The sequence below is a fragment of the Homarus americanus genome, unplaced genomic scaffold, assembly GCF_018991925.1.
Source record: "Homarus americanus isolate GMGI-L3 unplaced genomic scaffold, GMGI_Hamer_2.0 scaffold16712, whole genome shotgun sequence".
Lineage (NCBI taxonomy): Eukaryota > Metazoa > Arthropoda > Malacostraca > Decapoda > Nephropidae > Homarus > Homarus americanus.
Window position 1 is genome coordinate 8,830,717 of NW_024757794.1, and position 20,251 is coordinate 8,850,967.

The 20,251-nt window shown below is 39.9% G+C and overlaps 1 protein-coding gene across 4 annotated transcripts in view; it reads left to right on the forward strand.

The window, feature by feature from the left end:
• The window catches only part of LOC121857698 (zwei Ig domain protein zig-8-like), a 128,371-nt gene that overhangs the window by 33,567 nt on the left and 74,553 nt on the right, over window positions 1-20,251 (forward strand). For all 4 annotated transcript variants that reach the window (XM_042353780.1, XM_042353777.1, XM_042353778.1 and 1 more), the window contains exon 3: window positions 7,143-7,207. The gene's annotated coding sequence lies outside the window, so the exon portion shown is untranslated. The remainder of the gene's footprint in view (window positions 1-7,142; window positions 7,208-20,251) is intronic.

Below are 20,251 nucleotides of genomic sequence, written 5' to 3' on the forward strand. Positions count from 1 at the left end.
ACACACACACACACACACACACACACACACACACACACACACACACACACACACACACACACACACACACATTCCGCCACACAAGTAAAAAAAATCTACTCTCCACTTTCTGTTTTGTTTTTATTTATGTATGTAAATTATAAATAAATCTGCTATATTATACTATTCTTAATCTTGAGTTCTAATCTTTCCAATCTGTAGTTTGATGATCGCTTCCACTCACGATCTTACAGCTTAGAGTTGTATAGTTCTTAAGATATTCTTCCCATTGTAATCCTTTCTTTCAACAGAGTCCCCCATCTTAATCCTTTCTGCTCCTATAATCCTCACCACTGTGCCTTTACTCCCTCTGAATCCAAATACAGTTATGTGACTCCTCCCAAATCCGCACCCCAATTTTTTTTAGGAAATTCCAACTTGCCACAAACAAGCCTTATTACACATTCCTCATTATGTATCATTCGCCAGACTCCCTTTTTCTCTTTTCCCTTCCCACTTTTCCTCACTTCCACCTTACCCCCTCCCATTTTCCCCACCTCCTCTCTTCCCCTTCACAATACCCACCCTTCTCTAACTTTACCCCTTCCTCCTCCCTCACATCCCTCTCCCCTTCTTCCTCCCCACGCAATCCTCTTTCCTATTCCCTCCCTCTATACTCCCCTCTACACTGCCCCTCCTCGTCCTCCTCCTCCAACTTCACCCCTGCACAGATTGCTCGGAAAATGTGGTTTTTGTCCAGCTATAAATGCACCGAACATGTCTCTCAGGACCTTCCCAAGTGTTGGACTGGGGTCCCCAATATCCTGCCGTTGGTGGAAGAGGATTGTGGTGGGGAGGGAGGCGTAGGTGTTGTGTAGGATGATGATATTCCTCAGCATGACCATGAGGACGTTTGTGGATCCTTAATGGAGGTCGAGGGTGGGGTGAATAGGATGTGTAGGATGGGAGAGGAGAGTGAGATTTTAGAGGAAGAAAAGGAACTGAAAGGATGAAGAGAGTGAGAGAGAGAGAGAGTACTATTTGCCACAGGACATTTTGCTCATCTCGCCGTGAAAGCTTTCTGGTGTTAAGATCATTGCAAGAAAGCACAGTGGTAGCAAGAAGTGAGTGCATGGCGAGGAAGATGATAGAGAAAATGGAGGTAGAATAGGAGAGGTACACCAAGAAGCAGCGAAAAAACAGAAATAAGTATTATGTTGAACTAAGACACATCGTAACTACCATATATAGTTTATTATGTATTTAAGGTCTGCCTTTGACATGACTTGAAAAGGACCTCAGCAATAAAGATGTCAGAGAGACGTTCACAGACGAGGGTGATGGAATTTGCAGGTCGAGTTGGATATAAATTCGTATCTGATGATGATTTCCTCAGTATGTCGATGTTGTTACCTAAGCGACGCACAAGTATTCGCGTTGATGTTGATGTTAAAATATATGGCCGTGCCTTAAGAACTAAAGTATTAAAGTGCGCATACGTAAGTCAGTATACTGTATATTCTAATAGTTAAGAATATAAATTAAATGATACGTCTTTTAGTCTCATTGTTTTAGGTTTAATTCTTGTAAACTATCTCAAGAATGTGTTTGTGTTTGGTTGAGATTTGTCAGGCACCCACTTAACCGGCTCGAAACTCTTGCTTTCAAGCCAACAGATCAGATGAACGTCTTTAAGTGTACACATCAAAAGATTTCTAAGGAGATCCGCTTAATACCTTCCTGAGGGCGATGTGTCAGTCACTCACGCTGATTAACAGGACAACTTTAGTAAATTTTATATCCCAATATATTTTATACTTGACGTAAGTCAGCTTGGAGTTTATACTCTTATATATTTGTTCATTAATCTAGTTATTTGATTTTATTTTCAAAACTTATAAAAGACTTGGAAATAATTAAGACATTTTGTCCATGATAAGGAATTTAACTGGATGGTAATACTCGCCACGGCAGTCCTTCCACCGGCTCACGTTGTTATCATTGATATGTGTTGCAGAAAGGGTGAGTGGTAACGCTAAATCTCTCAACCTAGAAATTCTTTCTTGGTGCAGTACAGTGCATGGATGAGAAATTCGCTCTTGACATTCATTTAAACGTAACTCTAATTTTCTATTTTCGTTCCCGGGTAAGAATCGATTTGTATGATAATTCTAGTTAATAGAAATGCAGATGAGTTGATTTCTTTATATATATATATATATATATATATATATATATATATATATATATATATATATATATATACACACAGTAAGACTAAGACTTGGCATTACAAAGTCGCATCACACACGGTGATCCGGGGATCTCTCAGTCCAAGAAGTAATGACTGCCACTGTCAGCTGTCTCAAGACGGTCGTGTGTCTGGGTGAAGCTGCCTGACGTCCTCTATTGTCCCACCTAGTCGTGGTTTGCATTATGATGATTTTTTGTTTGTTTTGTCTTCCCCTATGTCTTGTTTTTTCCTTAATTCTTTAAGTTCCCCTTTGCAAATATTGTTCAGTTCTAGCGGGTCGTTCCATTGATTATTTTTCTTTATCTTTGTTCAGTATTCCACTGGACATACTGTAGGTGTAAATGTTATCTTTGTATTAGTATAGATCAGGTTAGGTCATTAACTGTGACTCAAGACAGGTGCTTGTCTCGCTGGCTGTCGACTTAGGTGTGTGATCTTCAGTGTTCACCCGCACCTTGTTTTCTGTTGGGGTGTACTCGAGAACATGGTGTGTGTGTGTGTGTGTGTGTGTGTGTGTGTGTGTGTGTGTGTGTGTGTGTGTGTGTGTGTGTGTGTGTGTGTGTGTGTGTGTGTGTGTGGGGTGTGTGTGTGTGTGTGTGTGTGTATGTGTGTGTGTGTGTGTGTGTGTGTGTGTGTGTGTGTGTGTATGTGTGTGTGTATGTGTGTGTGTGTGTGTGTGTGTGTGTGTATGTGTGTGTATGTGTGTGTGTGTGTGTGTGTGTGTGTGTGTGTGTGTGTGTGTGTGTGTGTGTGTGTGTGTGTGTGTGTGTGTGTGTGTGTGTGTGTGTGTGTGTGTGTGTGTGTGTGTGTGTGTGTATGTGTGTGTGTGTGTGTGTGTGTGTGTGTGTGTGTGTGTGTGTGTGTGTGTGTGTGTGTGTGTGTGTGTGTGTGTGTGTGTATGTGTGTGTGTGTGTGTGTGTGTGTGTGTGTGTGTGTGTGTGTGTGTGTGTGTGTGTGTGTGTGGCGCGCATTTATATGTTGTTTTCTAAAATGAGGGAAAACTTTATTATAATTCTGAGTAACACCAAGTATTTAATGTGTAGAATACCCGTACATTTTAATGGATTTCGATACTCGAATACTGTACCGTACATGGGTTAATCTCGGAAAATTTGTATAGCGGTTTATAAACATTTTGTAAAGGAGATTATGTTTTTGTATATGTTGCAAGTATCCTAGGATCAATAACGAGCCGTAGTTAAGTAGTCTTGTGGCTGATAATCTCCTGGACGTCGTTAGACAAGGAAGGTGGTGTTTAGTGCCTCCCAGGAGAGCAGTAGACGAGGAACATGGAGTCAGGGCAGCAGTGCGGCCCCCTCAAGCAACAGCCAGGAGAAGATGACCAAACTCTGGGGACTAACAGGAGTGTGGGAGATACGCGTCTTGCTCGCTCGCTAAACTTCTTGTATATATTGCAAGGTTAAACGTAACTTAGATCGTGAGATGCTAAATTTGGTTGAAGTTTGTGATGAATAGTTGTCGATAATCCTAACAGAGATTAACAGTGATTGATATTTCCACATTCAATAACACGAATAAATAAATCATACACAATTTTTTCCGGCAATATTTGGATTGAGTTAAGCCATTAAAAGCATGACATATCTAAATCCGGGTAAACAGGAGACCGACAATAAAAGCGGGGAAAAACAGCACTAAAATATGTTGACCCAAAGTGGTAAGTCTTATGTACTATTTAATCCGCTGAGATAGATAGATGACCTTTGGTGAGTGACGCTAATAAGATGGAGTGAGCAGCAGCCAGTGATTGTATTAATGTGTTTATGTTATCTGGTTTTACAAAATCAAGACGTATCCGACACGTCCATGAAACTTTATTTTAGTTCTATATTTGTCTTTCTCGCGCTGATACGTTTTCAAGTTTATTTTTTGTTTAGCTGAGGGTTGAGTGCTGCTTTGTTTACAGTTAGAATAAAGAACTTGTTTTTCATGAAAATTGTACAAGAGTGATCCTATGTATTGTACGTATGTGTGTGTGTGTGTGTGTGTGTGTGTGTGACTGTGTTGCTAAGTGTGCAAGTCTCTCTCTCTCTCTCTCTCTCTCTCTCTCTCTCTCTCTCTCTCTCTCTCTCTCTCTCTCTCTCTCTCTCTCTCTCTCTCTCTCTCTCTCTTCTTATTTTGTTGGATCATCTGAACATCTGAAGATTTGGCCCCTCCACCTTAGTTCACCTGAAGATTAATGACCTTAACGCTACATGGGAGTTAGTTTAGGTTATATTACACTATGTTTGATTAGTTTTGGGTTAGTGTAGCGTTAGGTTAGGTTAAGTTAGATTAGGTTAGGTCAGTGTTACTCTGTAGGTGAAATAAGTTGGGTTTGGAGAATCCTCAGACTTTTCATGATATTATTTAATCGATTTGTTCAGTCATTTATTTTCACAATATTTTAATATATCATCCGCGACACAGCACCACCATTTTCTTCTTATATTTTTGTCCCATTGTTTAGAGGCATTAAGAAGTGTGTTGTGGTCCTGTTTCCCCCTTCTCCCCACAACCACCACCCATACCACCACCGTCACCAATAACCAAACTACCATCACCACCACCGCCCTTACCACAACCGCTACCCCAATCATCACAACCACTCACGCCACCCTTCACCACCACCACCCTCACCACCACTTCTACCACCCACCCTCACCACCACTTCTACCCCCACCATCACCACCACCCTCACCACCACTTCTACTACCATCACCACCACCCTCACCACCGCCCACAACCACCCTGACCCTACCCTACCACCACCACCACCACCACCACACTCACCACCATCACCACCATCCTCCACCACCACCACCCCACCCATTACACCCACCTCACCCTACCACCCCCCACCACCCTCACCACCCTTCTACCCCTACCCACCACCCTCACCGCCCACAACCACCTGACCCCACCACCACCACCTCACCCCACCTCCCACCCCCCTCCCACCCCCACCACCACCACCACCACCACCAAGTCTTTCACGGACCTCTATTAATCGATCGTAACTCTGACACTCACAGCAAGAGGCGGCAGCTGACCTGGTCCCAACCCGGACACAAGAGTCTTTAAGGGTGACAGGGGGGAAAATAACCTTCTGCTGGTGACGAATTCAAAATAGTAAATCATTTTAGGTTGACATACATACATACATACATACATACATACATACACCAGGTAGACCATCATACTTATCAAAATAACCAGTCACATTAAACATGAATAACTAATAGGAACTAATAGATTACTTATAAGAACCTACAGATAATTAATTAATACTAATACTCACAGGACTATAAAAAAGAGAGAGGTTTATAATTCAAGAACAAAAAGAAATATGTTTAAATGTCGTGATGCATAATTAGTTCTGGTAAGTTTTAATTAATTATGAGAGGTGACGTAAGCCTAGATCCTGTTTACAGTTCATTCTTCTTGTCTCTACTTATCCTCTAAATATTCTTTTTTTATTGAATTCCTTTTTTTATGGAATTTCTCTTTTGGTCTGTTGAGATATTTTTTTTTCATCTACTAGCCAGGTCAAGTCGCCAGCAGGAGGTAAACACTAAACCCCGTCTCGTTCCTTGACGTCTTACCTGCGTTATGTGTTGAGTTCAGACAACATAATTGATTTCACCTTACGAGAAGAAAAATACTGTTCAAACCTAATACGTATCTTGGACTCACTTTCCAAAGGTAACGGTAAATCAGAGAGATGTAACCCTCTTTATTCTTTACCTTTGATGAATAGTGTATTTATTAACCTATAAAACACGCTTATAAGACCTTAGTTGTTGAAGTTCATTAATACATCATAACATCGACTTTATAACAGTTCCGGCTAAAGAACAGTTACTTTATATAATATGTATCGATAGCATTTTTCACCATGACATTTGTATACTGTTGTAAGGTATTATAGTTTTCCTGATATAGTGAATTTAAAGTCGCATTTTGTTTTTGACTTTTTGTAGTTGTGTTAAATCATGATTTTTTTTTTCATTTCCACACTAAATAATTTTTTTTGTCTATGTTTCTGTCTCTTTATATGTTTACCTTTATTTCTTCCTGTCTCTTTCTTCCCCCTTTTCACCAGTTTTTTCTTCTTCTTTTTCCTTTGTCTCTGTTCCTCTCCCTTGCCCTCTTCTTTTTCTCCCCTCCTCCCCCTCCTCTCTTCCTCGTCCCTTGTGTTCCTTTCCCATCCTCTATCTTTGTTGCTCTCCCCTGCTTTCCTCTTTTTCTTTCCCTCCCTATCCTCTCTTTCCCGCTCCTTGTGTTCCTCTCCCATCCCCAGTCCCTGTTCCCCTCCCTTCCCTTCCTCTTTTAGTGTCGCTTTCCTCTCTGTTCCTCTTCCTTTCCCTCTTCATTTTCTTTTCCACCCTCTCCTCTCTTCCCTGTCCCTTCTGTTCCTTTCCCTCTTTTCTCTTTTCGTCTCCCTTTCTCCTCTTCTGTTCCTCTCCCATTCCCTTTCTCTATTTCTCTCCCCCCCCCTTTCTCTGTTTCTCTCTCTGCCTCTGTCTCTTTTCCTCTCCTTTCTCCTCCTCTTTTTGTCTCCTTTCCACCTCCTCTCTTCGTCCCCCTTCCCCCACTCTCTCTCTCTCTCTCCCTCACAGCCGGACATTCTCCAGGCAACAATCTCCGGAATGAGCCGAGAGTTTGTGGCTCCAGTTAGACTTCCTGACCAGCTGTCTGACTTGACTGGACGGACGGCTCCCTCTGGCTCTGACAAACTGACTGTGGGTGTGTCAGTTTCTCCCCTGTTGCATATCTTGCCGACTGAACTATATAGAGAGTAGTGACTGTCTCTCTCTGCTTGGGTAGTTCAATTGCTCGCTCTCTGAAGTGTGTCTGTTATGGTGTTGTGATGTGCACTGTCTAACTCATGTCTTCTCCCTTACAGGTTCACGTCTAATCACAGCGGAAATTGACACTGTGAGACGAGGATATGTAGACACAATACTCAAGGTAAGTTATTGATATTTTTTCTCTTTATAAAACATACGTCAATCAAACGTTTCGCAAAAATAAGAAAGATGTAAAATATTGGTATATTATTTGTGTAGTTTAAATGTAATACTTACTAACGAACGATTTGCAATTATATGAACTGTTAGGAATATATATAAATACAGTATCGTTACTGTATGGTATATAAAAACCGTAATATATCAGTTTAATAAATTCAGGTAAGTTGATTGATTTTAAATTAGCAATCAATATTCATTTAATTTATCTACTATTATAGTCACGACTAATATTGTAGTTATGAACATATCAAGGTTTATGTGTATGTTGAAAAGCGTTTGATATAGTACAATACATCCGCTTATGTGATGCGTGATACATGATGTGAGTATTTCTCCCAATTTCACCGATAAGAATTTATTAATCTGCGTTGAGGGGCATTTGACCATTAATTCTCACTTCTTGTCTCACCCCACCACCAAGAAACACTTTTCCTCGCTGTTGCTAAAATATTCAGTTGTAGCAATAAAGTCGGTCATTTCCATTTCTTTTTCACGCCTTGACTCACCACGTCAGCTGAACCACCGAGGCTGACAACAAAGTATTTTTAATTCAGGAGGAAACACATGTCGGCTAGCAATCTCCATCTCGTCTCATTGGAAGCGATATTGCCATGAATATTCAGGTCTCCTCCTGGTGGCTGGCGGCCCTGCAGTCCGTCCCTGGCTAGGCTGGAGATTAATCGGCCATGGGAGGGGGAATGTTGTAATCTGGGGAACCCTCGAACAGTTTGTTGACGATGTTTGTGTGTAGTGCCTTCCCTCCCCACTGTCATGATTGCTGGCCATAGTGTCAGACTCCCTCGTTACTGTAAACCTCTGTGGTATAATATTAAGCAAAAATATGACCAAATATGTTTACTTCTCCATTATTATGTTTGTTTTTGTTTACTCGACGCGTAAATGATATAAAATATGGCAAATAATTACAAAATATTTGTATCCACCTCTCTTGTTCTTATCACTTGAGGGAACTGAGATTTTGTTTCGATTATTGGTTGAGCTTCATGGCTGTAAGGGTCATACGGGTCGTGCGAAAGGAACCTACGGTACCTCACATCCAGCTAACTTCGTCAAAGGGCATGCGAAATGGGGCAAATACATTTTCGGCTCTTGTTCGAGAATATTGTAGATCTCTTCAAGTATTCCTCTTTAAGTAGTATGTCAGAGAGTTTGTGGTAATGATTTTTTTAAGCGGATTTGTGGTTTTGTCTTTTAAGTGATTTTGTGGTTTAGATTCCACCTCTCTAGTTGGCTATTTTTCTTTTTTTTTTACGGACGACTAATAAAGTTTTTAATTGCCTCATGGGAATGTTCTTATGGTAACCTTTCACTTTCCTGTCTGCTTGTGTATCTGTCACGTAAAATATATTATAACAACACCTGCCGGCACCTTTTATTAGATTTAGAGAGCCTCGAGTGGATTAATTCGCCTAAAAGATACAGTCTCATATAAGTAAATTTGACTATATAAGACAGACTAACAGTTGGGTATGGGTGGCACGGAGGATGACATTTTTTTTGTACAGTATTAATGTGTTGACCACCGAGCGCCGCCTTTGTGTGGTAATCATCGGCTTCATATATTGGTATGGATCTGCCATTTACCCAGGCCATTGTTATTAAACTGGCGGGCGAATGGACATTCCAATACGGATTGGCTATTCGCTTGGCGGCTTGCTGTATAGTCATTCTGTATTTTAACACCCTCTCCCTCTGTGAACACATTCGGATAGTGGAAAGAGAAAATTTTATGGGGTAACCAGACAGTCTCACAGCTCCACTCAATATCCCGGCCTTCGTTGATACAATGGTCGTGAATTCACTGGTTCGGAAATAGAGTTGTGGATGAGTGGAACAAGTTACCAAATAACATCATTAACTCGGTCACGTTAGGAAGTTTCAAGTATATGTTGGACAGACATATGAGTGATAATTGTTGGGTGTAAACAGGGCTGCCTAGCTTAGACCAATGGACCTACTGTAGCGTACTGTGTTTAACGCTTCTATGGTCTTCTGGTTATGTATTTTCCTTTTCCCGAGAAATAAATAGGATCACATGAAGATTAGGCACCCCAGTTAATTTCACCTAATTATAATACACCTTAATCTAACCTAACCTAACCTAACTAACCTAGTTTACTATGACCCCCACACAAAATAGCATTAGGAGTATTCAATCATCAGATGAAGTAAGCTAGGGTGCCTAATCATCAGGTGAAGTTAGCTAGGGTGCCTAATCATCAGGTGAAGTAAGCTAGGGTGCCTAATCATCAGATGAAGTAAGCTAGGGTGCCTAATCATCAGGTGAAGTAAGCTAGGGTGCCTAATCATCAGGTGAAGTAAGCTAGGGTGCCTAATCATCAGGTGAAGTAAGCTAGGGTGCCTAATCATCAGGTGAAGTAAGCTAGGGTGCCTAATCATCAGGTGAAGTAAGCTAGGGTGCCTAATCATCGCTAGGGTGCCTAATCATCAGGTGAAGTAAGGGTGCCTAATCATCAGGTGAAGTAAGCTAGGGTGCCTAATCATCAGGTGAAGTAAGCTAGGGTGCCTAATCATCAGGTGAAGTAAGCTAGGGTGCCTAATCATCAGGTGAAGTAAGCTAGGGTGCCTAATCATCAGATGAAGTTAGCTAGGGTGCCTAATCATCAGGTGAAGTAAGCTAGGGTGCCTAATCATCAGGTGAAGTAAGCTAGGGTGCCTAATCATCAGGTGAAGTAAGCTAGGGTGCCTAATCATCAGGTGAAGTAAGGTGCCTAATCATCAGGTGAAGTAAGCTAGGGTGCCTAATCATCTAGGGTGCCTAATCATCAGATGAGTTAGCTAGGGTGCATCAGGTGAAGTAGCTAGGGTGCCATCAGCTAGGGTGCCTAATCATCAGGTGAAGTAGCTAGGGTGCCTAATCATCAGGTGAAGTAGCTAGGGTGCCTAATCATCAGGTGAAGTAAGCTAGGGTGCCTAATCATCAGGTGAAGTAAGCTAGGGTGCCTAATCATCAGGTGAAGTAAGCTAGGGTGCCTAATCATCAGGTGAAGTAAGCTAGGGTGCCTAATCTTCGGTACTCCACTAAACGAATTAGTTAATCATTACTACACTTCTTCATTGTCAGGGTAGACCATTTACCAACACAAATAGTTCTTCTCACCGTACAAGTTTATCGACCTATCTGACTACGACACCGACCATCCCTCGTCCGTCTGAGTGTGTGGGGGAGTGATGTACTGGAGTGATCAACCAACAGCTGATGGCTCTTTTATTTACCCACATCAACACACTTATTTAAAAAACTCGTAAAATCAGAACTTTTTTTTTTGTGGATGTGTGAGCTTACTTATCACACACACACACACACACACACACACACACACACACACACACACACAGACACAGACACACACACACACACACACACACACACACATACACACACACATACACACACAAAGTAGCTGATAATAATGTATAAATAATAAGACCATATTATAATCGAAAAAGAAAGTACAAGTTTTATATGGTTGTACAGTTTATTTACATATAGGTATTATTTTTCGATGATATTGAATTTTCGTGAACTGTAGTTAGGAAAATATTTAATCACAAGAACAAAAAGTGTTTTTGGGTAAGAAATTCGACATATATTTTACAAGCCCTATTGGTTTGTAATATTTTTCCTACTATCAGTTCATGGTACGTTTTCCCTACTGGCTCGATATACTTTTTCCCTATTGGCTCGTCATACATTTTCCCTACTGTCCCGTAATACATTTTCCCAACTGGCTCTTGATAATTTTTTCCCTTATTGGTTCATGATATTATCCCTGGCCTCGAGGGAGAGCTTACACCAACACAAAATCCGAGCAGAGAATCCAACGCCTCGCTGACAATTTGTTTTTATCCTTCGTAGCGACACAACTCATGCACACACAAGTCATTCTTTTTCATTTACAACTGACACACGCCAAGAAGATATTATATACTGTATATGGAGAGAGATACGGTTGTGTTTATTTCTATGCTGTGAGGGAAAAGAGAGATAGAGAGAGAAGGAAAGAAAGAGACAAAGAGATTCTCACATAGTTGATATAGAAAGATGATCTCCAGTGATTCTTTTTTCATAGTTACTAAGGATGAGATATTTGCTGCGTCTATTGGGTACTGTGTTGACCTGTAGTTGTGGTGTTGACCTGTAGTTGTGGTGTTGACCTGTAGTTGCTGTGTTGACCTGTACTTACTGTGTTGACCGATAATTGCTGTGTTGATCTGTAGGTGTTTCATCTATATATATAAATAACCTAATTAAACTATTTTCTCCTAGTTCTTCATTTTCTACATTTGGTCTCCTTCATTGGTTTCATACTGCCTTTGATGTAACTTAAAAACATTAGTCAGTTCTCAGTAATGTATATTGATTGTGTGTGTGTGTGTGTGTGTGTGTGTGTGTGTGTGTGTGTGTGTGTGTGTGTGTGTGTGTGTGTGTGTGTGTGTGTGTGTGTGCGTGTGTGTGTTACTGGTGGCTATAAGGACATGTTCTTAAATTTCCTAAAGCAATGAGATAGTATGGAAATTATGTACAAAAGCTACAGAATTAATGTAAGGAGCTGCAAAAATTATTATTGACTTAATCGTCAGATTCTTTTAGGATTTAGGTAATTTTCAAAGGCTAAATATAACTTATGGAAATATTGTCTAACAAATTTCATTGTTTTATATTTGAGTACTGGCTTAGTAGAGACACGTTGGGTTAGTTAGTTATCACCTGTTGTTTCACCAATGGTAAGTGTAGGCAAATATATACAAACACCTGTGTAAATAAGATTAACTGCATCGTTTTTACTTACTAAAATTACTTCACAATTTGTCTCTCTATTAGTAAAGGAACAATAATAATATATATATTCCTATGAAGTAAAGTGACTGCATGACTCGTAGTAGTTGTAGAGGAATGTTTAACACTCTTTGTTCACTCTCCATTAAAATGAGTTTTGAGGCTTTAACCAAACCCTGAGTAATAATGAGACCTTTACACGACACCACCACTGCCCAGAGTTGACCTGGTAAACAGAAGCTTTTAAAGAGTGATTTCTTACATCAGGTCATCACAGTGAGGTTTAAATTTTTTAATATTAGTGAATGTTATAATTGTTACAGCTTATATTATTGTTTTACTTGATGAAATTTACCTTTAGGTCAAGTTAGTTGGTACTCTCGTGTTTAGCAATTGAGTTGATCTTTATTATATTTTTAAAACTAATCGGTATGATTAATAGTTAAATTCTGTGAATTTTCATCAAAATTGGTTAAAGTTCAAAGTCACTGGCAAAGAACACAAGATTTCGTCAACCGTGAGAGAATTTTTACTTTAAAATTTTCTGACCTTTAGAATTCTCTCTCTTTTTCTCTCTTATCTCTCTCCTTTTCTATCTTTCTCTCTTTTAAAATTTATCGACTAAAAAGTTCTTTGAGCAATTACAAAAGAACTAAGTGAACTAAGTGAATTTGTTAGAGTAAGACTTGAAAACCTCCACAGAGAGAAGCTGACAGTCTAGAAATTGGAAGGTGGAGGGCGGCCAGTGTGCTCATGGCAAACAATACTACAGGACAAACACTCGAAAATCTTGAGCGTGAGAATGTGAGATGACCTTTATGGATGTTGCTGTACTCGAGTAATACCTTGATATAGTAAAATGCACAGGAGTTAAATCAATAGGCTTGGAATTTTAGATGTTGACTGATTGATTACTCTGTGTGTATGTGTTGATGGTAGAATGAGGTCAAGATGCACTTTACCTTCCTGTACACCTGGTCAATTGAACTCCAGGTGAAATATTACAACTACAATTGAGTTTTCTGATGTGACACATTTAAGACTATTGACTCATGTGTAATATTAAGAGACGCCAAGTTTTAATACTGTAAAAAAAAATACTACCGAAGAGAGTACGGTGAATTCCTGTTAATGTGAACATGGATAACTATTAGAGCAGTGAGAATATTTGTGTTTATTATGGAGTTAAGAGAGACATGGTAGGAGTGTGTATTGCATATATCTTTCATGTTTGTTAATTAGTACTATTTACATTATAAGACTAAATTATGAACGAAAATTCGGTTCTATATATCATGTTATATTATCTATCCATTTCTTGTACAGACCATATGGAAGATCAATTAACTTGGTCATTCTTATCATAAATTATTTCACAACTCTTCCTTCCATTAGTAGTGAATAATAATGAATTGTTTTTATTCCTCTGAACTGAAATGGTTGCATGTGTTGAGGCCATTAGACCAAGATGTTTGCTTCCTCCTCCCTCACCAACGGAGAGTTTGAACCAACACGTGTTACAATGTATTCTTCTCACGGAACTGAACATAACTACATAAAATTTACCTGGTGAAGAGAGGTTATTATTAGTAAAGGTCCTCAAGGTCAATAATTCTGTCTGGTAACGCTCGTGTCCAGGTAAGGGGTCACAGGGTCAGAAAATATCTCTCATAATGCAGTAGACTTCCTTGTTAATGTTTATCAATAGTTACCATACACATTACCTCTGTGACTATACTTTAACTACGACTCTACGTTTTGTCTCTGTTACTCTACGCATTGACTCTGTGACTCTAAATAGCACATACACATCTCTGAGAGGCAATGAAGATATTGAATAAACTTCAAATCAATCCATTAAATAATTATAATACCATTTGCATTGAGAAGAACTCATTTAATAAACACACACACACACACACACACACACACACACACACACACACACACACACACACACAAATAAAAACAACCATGTGGAATTTTCTTATATTTGGTATCGACAAAGGACACGAGTATAATCTTCGAAACTTTGCGAGCGACAGGCAGTCTATAATGACAAGATTGACAGTGTAAATTTATATATAGAATGTAAAGACGTTCAACATTCCTCACTTACTCTAATCCTGCAGAAGACACTAATAATCTACACTTGAGGCTTTATAATTTGTAACATTCATGCACATTTTATTTGGATAAGCTCTTAAAATCAATGCACAGGCTAAGACTTTCTAAATACCACCAACAGCTGTAGGATTTAATATGAAACTGAAGAATATCGAGAATCTGGTATAATTTTAGTGAGGTATTATAGTGATTATTTTACCCCACCAACTAACAACTCCAAATACAGTACGTAACTCAACTGACAGAGGCGAGACAACCTTGAGCTTACTCCTTGTTTATAATCAAAACATAGTGAGGATAGACACTTTGATACCGAGGCTCTTCATTGCAATCGATGACCAGGGTAATGGCGTGTGTCGAGCAATACTACATGATACGGTAATCGATACTGGATTTATTAACCTCGAATACTTCCTTAATGCACTGCTAGTTCGCCTCGGAGCAGATAACATAAAGCCAATGGTAGTCTAAGCGATATTTTTCTAATATTAGATACACGATTTGTAGAACATTTATTTAGGTGATATTTGATGTTATAATATTGAAAATTTTTCTTTCGGTCAGATATTTTCATCGCCTTTTTTTATCATACTTTTTAAACTGTAAGATTATGTACTCAAGAATTATCAAACATAATTAGTCAATGTTATTTTTTCCCCAATGAGAAGTATCGAAAACTACATCTTATCTCTGTCTGTCTCACAAAAAAGATAAATTTATTGAATAATTCTAAAAACTGGGATAGAATTCCTCCCTTAAGCTGGGACAAATAGTCTGCATTTTATATCCAACTTCTCGGTCACAGATAGAAAGTACGAGAGCTCATGGTAAAACACGGCGTAAATTTAGCTTAGATAATATAAACAGTATTAAACGGAACTCGTATTTAGGCTGCCGTAGTTATAAGAGAAGCCATGAAAGTAAAGAATGTAGTGAAGAATGTTGGATGGAGTGAGCAGCAACCGACTCTTGAGCGCTTCATGGGGAGACGATGTTAAGTAGTTGGAACTCTAAAAATAGGTCGACGAAGTTTTGGATTACCTGAAGATTGACTAACCTAACCTAACCTAACCTAACCTAACCTAACCTAACCTAATCTAACCTAACGCAATGTATCGATCAGAGATGAACCAAAATAATATAGAGAATTACTGAAGAAAAATTAAATCATGGTGTCTGAGGAACGTGTACAGGACGTGTTGTGTGGGGGTCTGGCGGTCTGCATCGTCTGTTTCGGTGTGTGGTTGGAGGAGACCTACACGGTGTGGCTCGATACAGCTAGAGTTACAGACAGACACACAGACACAGTCACCCACCAAGTATTACATTGGTTGTGTGGTGAACAATATGACTCTAGCTAGGAAAAGGTGACAACAATCACAGCTGTGCTCCATATAACCAGTATAGGCCTATACCAGAATAACCACACACACACACACACACACACACACACACACACACACACACACACACAGACACACACACACACACACACACACACACACACACACACACACACACACACACACACACACACACACACACACTAAAATACGGAATTCGAATAAAAAATATAATCTAAAATGGGTATAGACCTGTACACACGACACATGAATAAATAAAAGAGGCAAGACGGGGAGACTAACCACAGGGGAGGCCAAGGTGGTAAGAATGTACAGAGGTAATGCTGGTATAGCCTTAAGTATACCTGCCGTCGCCTGGGTCCTAACTAGTTTCTTGGTGCTCTCTCTCTCTCTCTCTCTCTCTCTCTCTCTCTCTCTCTCTCTCTCTCTCTCTCTCTCTCTCTCTTTCGTTCTTTATGTGCGGACGTAGGTTTGACTACCCACCTCCCACCTCCCTCTATCCACCCTACTACCCTCCCTGCCTACCCAACCACCTCCCCCAATAGTCACCCCCCTCTTCCTCCCCAGTATCCTTTATATTCCCGTGAGAAATGGAGGGAACAAAGCCGATCTCCCATATACAAGAAAGTGTGTTCCCTCCTTCCCTCCCTCTTTTCCTCCCTCCCTTTTCCCCCCTTCCCTCCTGGTCCCCTCTCCACCCCAATCCTCCCCTTCCCTATCTATTATAGCCATATTTTATCCTCCTTCCCTCCTTCCCATTACTCATCTCTCACCTCCCTTTCCCCTCTTTGTCTTAATCTCCCTCTCCCCTCCCTTCCCTTTCCCCTCTCCTTTTCCCTCTGTTCTCCTCTTCTTTTTTTTCTCTTTTCCTCTCTCCTTTCCTGTTTCTACTTATATCATCCCACAGTTATCTTATTCCATCTTCCTCCATCCATCTATTTTGTCTCTTCCCCCCACTCCCCTACCTCCCAATCCCCTTGTTTCTTCCCTTCTCCTCCTTTCTTATTCCTCCTCCTTCCCTTCCACCTCCTTCCCTCCCCTTATTCCTCCCTTTCCTTCACTTATTCCTTCTCTTTCACCCTTCCCATCTCCCTTATTCATCTTCCTCCCCGCATTCCCTTTCTCCTTCCTCCTTCTCCCCTTTCCTCCTCCTTCCCCTCACTCCCGTAAGTAAATGCCCCTTGGATTAACAAGTTATATAATACAGATCATTATTTTGACCGGCCAATGACCTTACTGATGAACTAGTCACACAGGTATTGATTTCTATAAAGTGGAGGTATTTGATTTTATTCGATTAATTTCTATATTTTTGTTTTCATGTCCAGGTATTTGAATATCGTATTTTTTATTATATTTACTTCGGGTTTTTTCTTTAATCTCGTATTTATTTTTAATTTATTTGATTCATATGTTTATTTTATACTATTTTATTTTATTTGTTTTTCTATTTTTTTAATGATAAGTTAATTTTTCATGTTACTCCTGAAAGAAGGTATGTCAGTAATTTTTAATATTAATTGTTTTTTTTTTGTATCGCTGTTTATTTTTATTTTTTTCGTAAACGTTAGCAACATATGTCTTGTTTGATTTATGACTCGGCTATTTACACATTGCCAATACACGCACCACAAATATACACAAAAAAACGTTGCATGAGACCCAGAAACTCTTCTACATGGAAATACTACCAAAGATATTGTTTTGTTTTTCTTAATGATTTCCAATACAAACAGAAACACAGAGGTAAAAGTTAAGTATGCATTAGTTAAGTGTGTCAATCCTGTTTATAAGTATAAGAAGTGGGGAGAAAGTATACAGTGTGTGTTAAAAGTTGTATTTTTATGTATTGAAAGATATACGCAAATATAGCTTGGTTGTATATTTCAAAGTAGCTATCGGTATTCTGTCTGGCTCACTTTCTTTATTTGTTATATTTTAAAGTCAACTTCAGTGTATATTACAAGTTGTATTTCTAAGTTCTCTTCTATATACAGTAATACAACCTTTTTTATATTATCCATTGGTTTTCTTCATCCTAGGTTTCTTAAGTGAGGAAATACACGTCACTTTGTACTGTAGTTATTTTGTTTTACTTTTTTTTTACGATCAGCATCATCAACGAAAGACGTGGACAGCGTTTACCCTTAAATGACCATCACTATTCACTGCCGTCGTTCGCCAGTCCACCGCCAAAAGACCACAGAACCAACTATAAAAAAATCCCCCGCCGTCGTGCACATTCCTATGCCGGCGTCATCACAAAGCGAAGTGGCCGCTGCGAAACTCACAACTTTTATGGGACATCATGCTCTATAACCAGGAGCCGCCACCGCCATCGTCCATCCTCCAATCCCCGGCTGGACTTGGTCTCCTCTTCTCCTTCCTCTCCTTCCTCTCCTCCCCTCCTTTCCTTCGTCTCCTTGTGTAAACTCACCTCCTCCTCTCCTTCTTCTCCTCCTTCGTCTCCTTGTGTAAACTCACCCCCTCCTCTCCTTCTTCTCCTCCTTCGTCTCCTTCTGTAAACTCACCTCCTCTCCTTCCTCCTCCTTCGTCTCCTTGTGTAAACTCACCTCCTCCTCTCCTTCTTCTCCTCCTTCGTCTCCTTGTGTAAACTCACCCCCTCCTCTCCTTCTTCTCCTCCTTCGTCTCCTTCTGTAAACTCACCCCCTCCTACCCCTCAACTTTATTGTACCTTCGTGGTTGCTGTTGTTTGTTGACACACAAGAACCCAAAAATGGATTTACAGTTCTTTACTGCTCGTATTGTTTGTTGTTCCTTTAATAGTTTAACACTAGAGAGAAATTGTTGTGTTTTTCTTTATTTATTGCTGTTACAAATACATACAAATAAACCTACGCAAGCACATAAATAACCCATAACACACACACACACACACACACACACACACACACACACACACACACACACACACACACACACACACACACACACACAGAACATAAGAACATTGTAACGAGAGATAACAGCACTCCTAAAGGACTTGTCCCTTCAACCAGGGTATTACCGTGAAGTGACACAGCTTACGAGTCTGCTGAAGCAACTGGAGTGTAAGCCGTTTAAAAGACACACACACTCACTCCTCTCCTTGATGATATAAACGTTTGTGAGTGTATACTGAGAACGTTTACAGACACTCAACCATTATTTCCTCGAACAGACACGAGATTTGTACCATAATATATACCTTTGAAAATAATGAAAAGGTTGACTAGTACCTAAACTGCTCTCTTTGTGTAAACTTAGGGTCTACTTGGAACTGACTATAAGTGGGTGGTTCTGTGTATGTATGGATGTATGGATGGATGGATGTATGCATAGTATGATCTGACCACCCGTTCATCCCCAAGAGTCGGATCGATTACGTAAACTCCCAAGGACTCTTGACTAGTTTCCTGTTTGTAAGGAGTGGTTGGTGGTCCTCCCCTTGAACCCTCTCGTATTCTGGTCATTGCAACATTTTCAAGAGCTACTGATTTGCAATATTTACTTTATCTCTCACTCCCCTCCAGCCCCCTCCTTACGTTTTATCAGGAGTCGAGTGCATTTTCTACCTTGTTTGTAATCTATTGAGGAATTTAATTTTGAGATTAGTTATTAGTTTTATTTTATTTTATTTATATTATGGTGAGGAACATCGCTCACGTTGGCTTAATAGTCCAGATAGGAAGAATATAATATATATATTTTTTTAGTGTGTTATTGTGTTAAGGAGAGAAATGTGTTTATTTTAGATGCGTTTTTTGTTGTTGTTTTTAGAACGTTGTGGATTGTGTAGGTTTATGTAGAGTTAAAGACAGACAGCCTGACACACCTTTAGATACAGACTGATAGACATGTACCTTGGGTGAATGCTGAACAGTCTTTTAAACGTTAGCTTCAGGATTATTACAGTATGTTACCAGTCTTTTTCTTCGGCATAAAAGTATCTCACCAGTCTCTTACAGTTATCTCAGTCTCTTACCAGTCCCACCCTGCCTTCCCCAGTCTCCCATCAGTCCCCTATCTCTCCCACAACTGAGAGACGATCAGGTGCACCCAGGTGCTAAATAGCTTAAAAAAAATTGTCTCGTCTAATTTCCAACTCTGACCTCTGGCAAACTCTCTCTCTCTCTCTCTCTCTCTCTCTCTCTCTCTCTCTCTCTCTTTTCTTTTATCTTTAATTGGATTTATTTGGACTCTCTTTTATTCCCCTCCTCCATCTCTCCTTGTTGTCCTCTTAGTATACTGTGTATGTTTGTTTAGCTGTGCGTGTATATCTGTATATATGTGTCTGTGTCTGTCTCTTTGTGTATGTGTACTGGTGTGTTAGAGTGTGTAGACTGTATATGTGAGAATCTCTCTCTCTCTCTCTCTCTCTCTCTCTCTCTCTCTCTCTCTCTCTCTCTCTCTCTCTCTCTCTCTCTCTCTCTCTCTCTCTGTTAATGAATGCGCATCTGTGTATATTTAGTTTTATGTATGCTTCTTTCTTTGTGAGTGTGTGTGTGTGTGTGTGTGTGTGTGTACTTACGTGTGTGTGTTTGTATGCAAGTGTGTGTATGTGTGTGTGTGTGTGTGTGTGTGTGTGTGTGTGTGTGTGTGTGTGTGTGGGGGGGAGGGGGGTATTTAGGTGTTTATATACAAATTGTGCTCCCAATTAGCTTTAAAC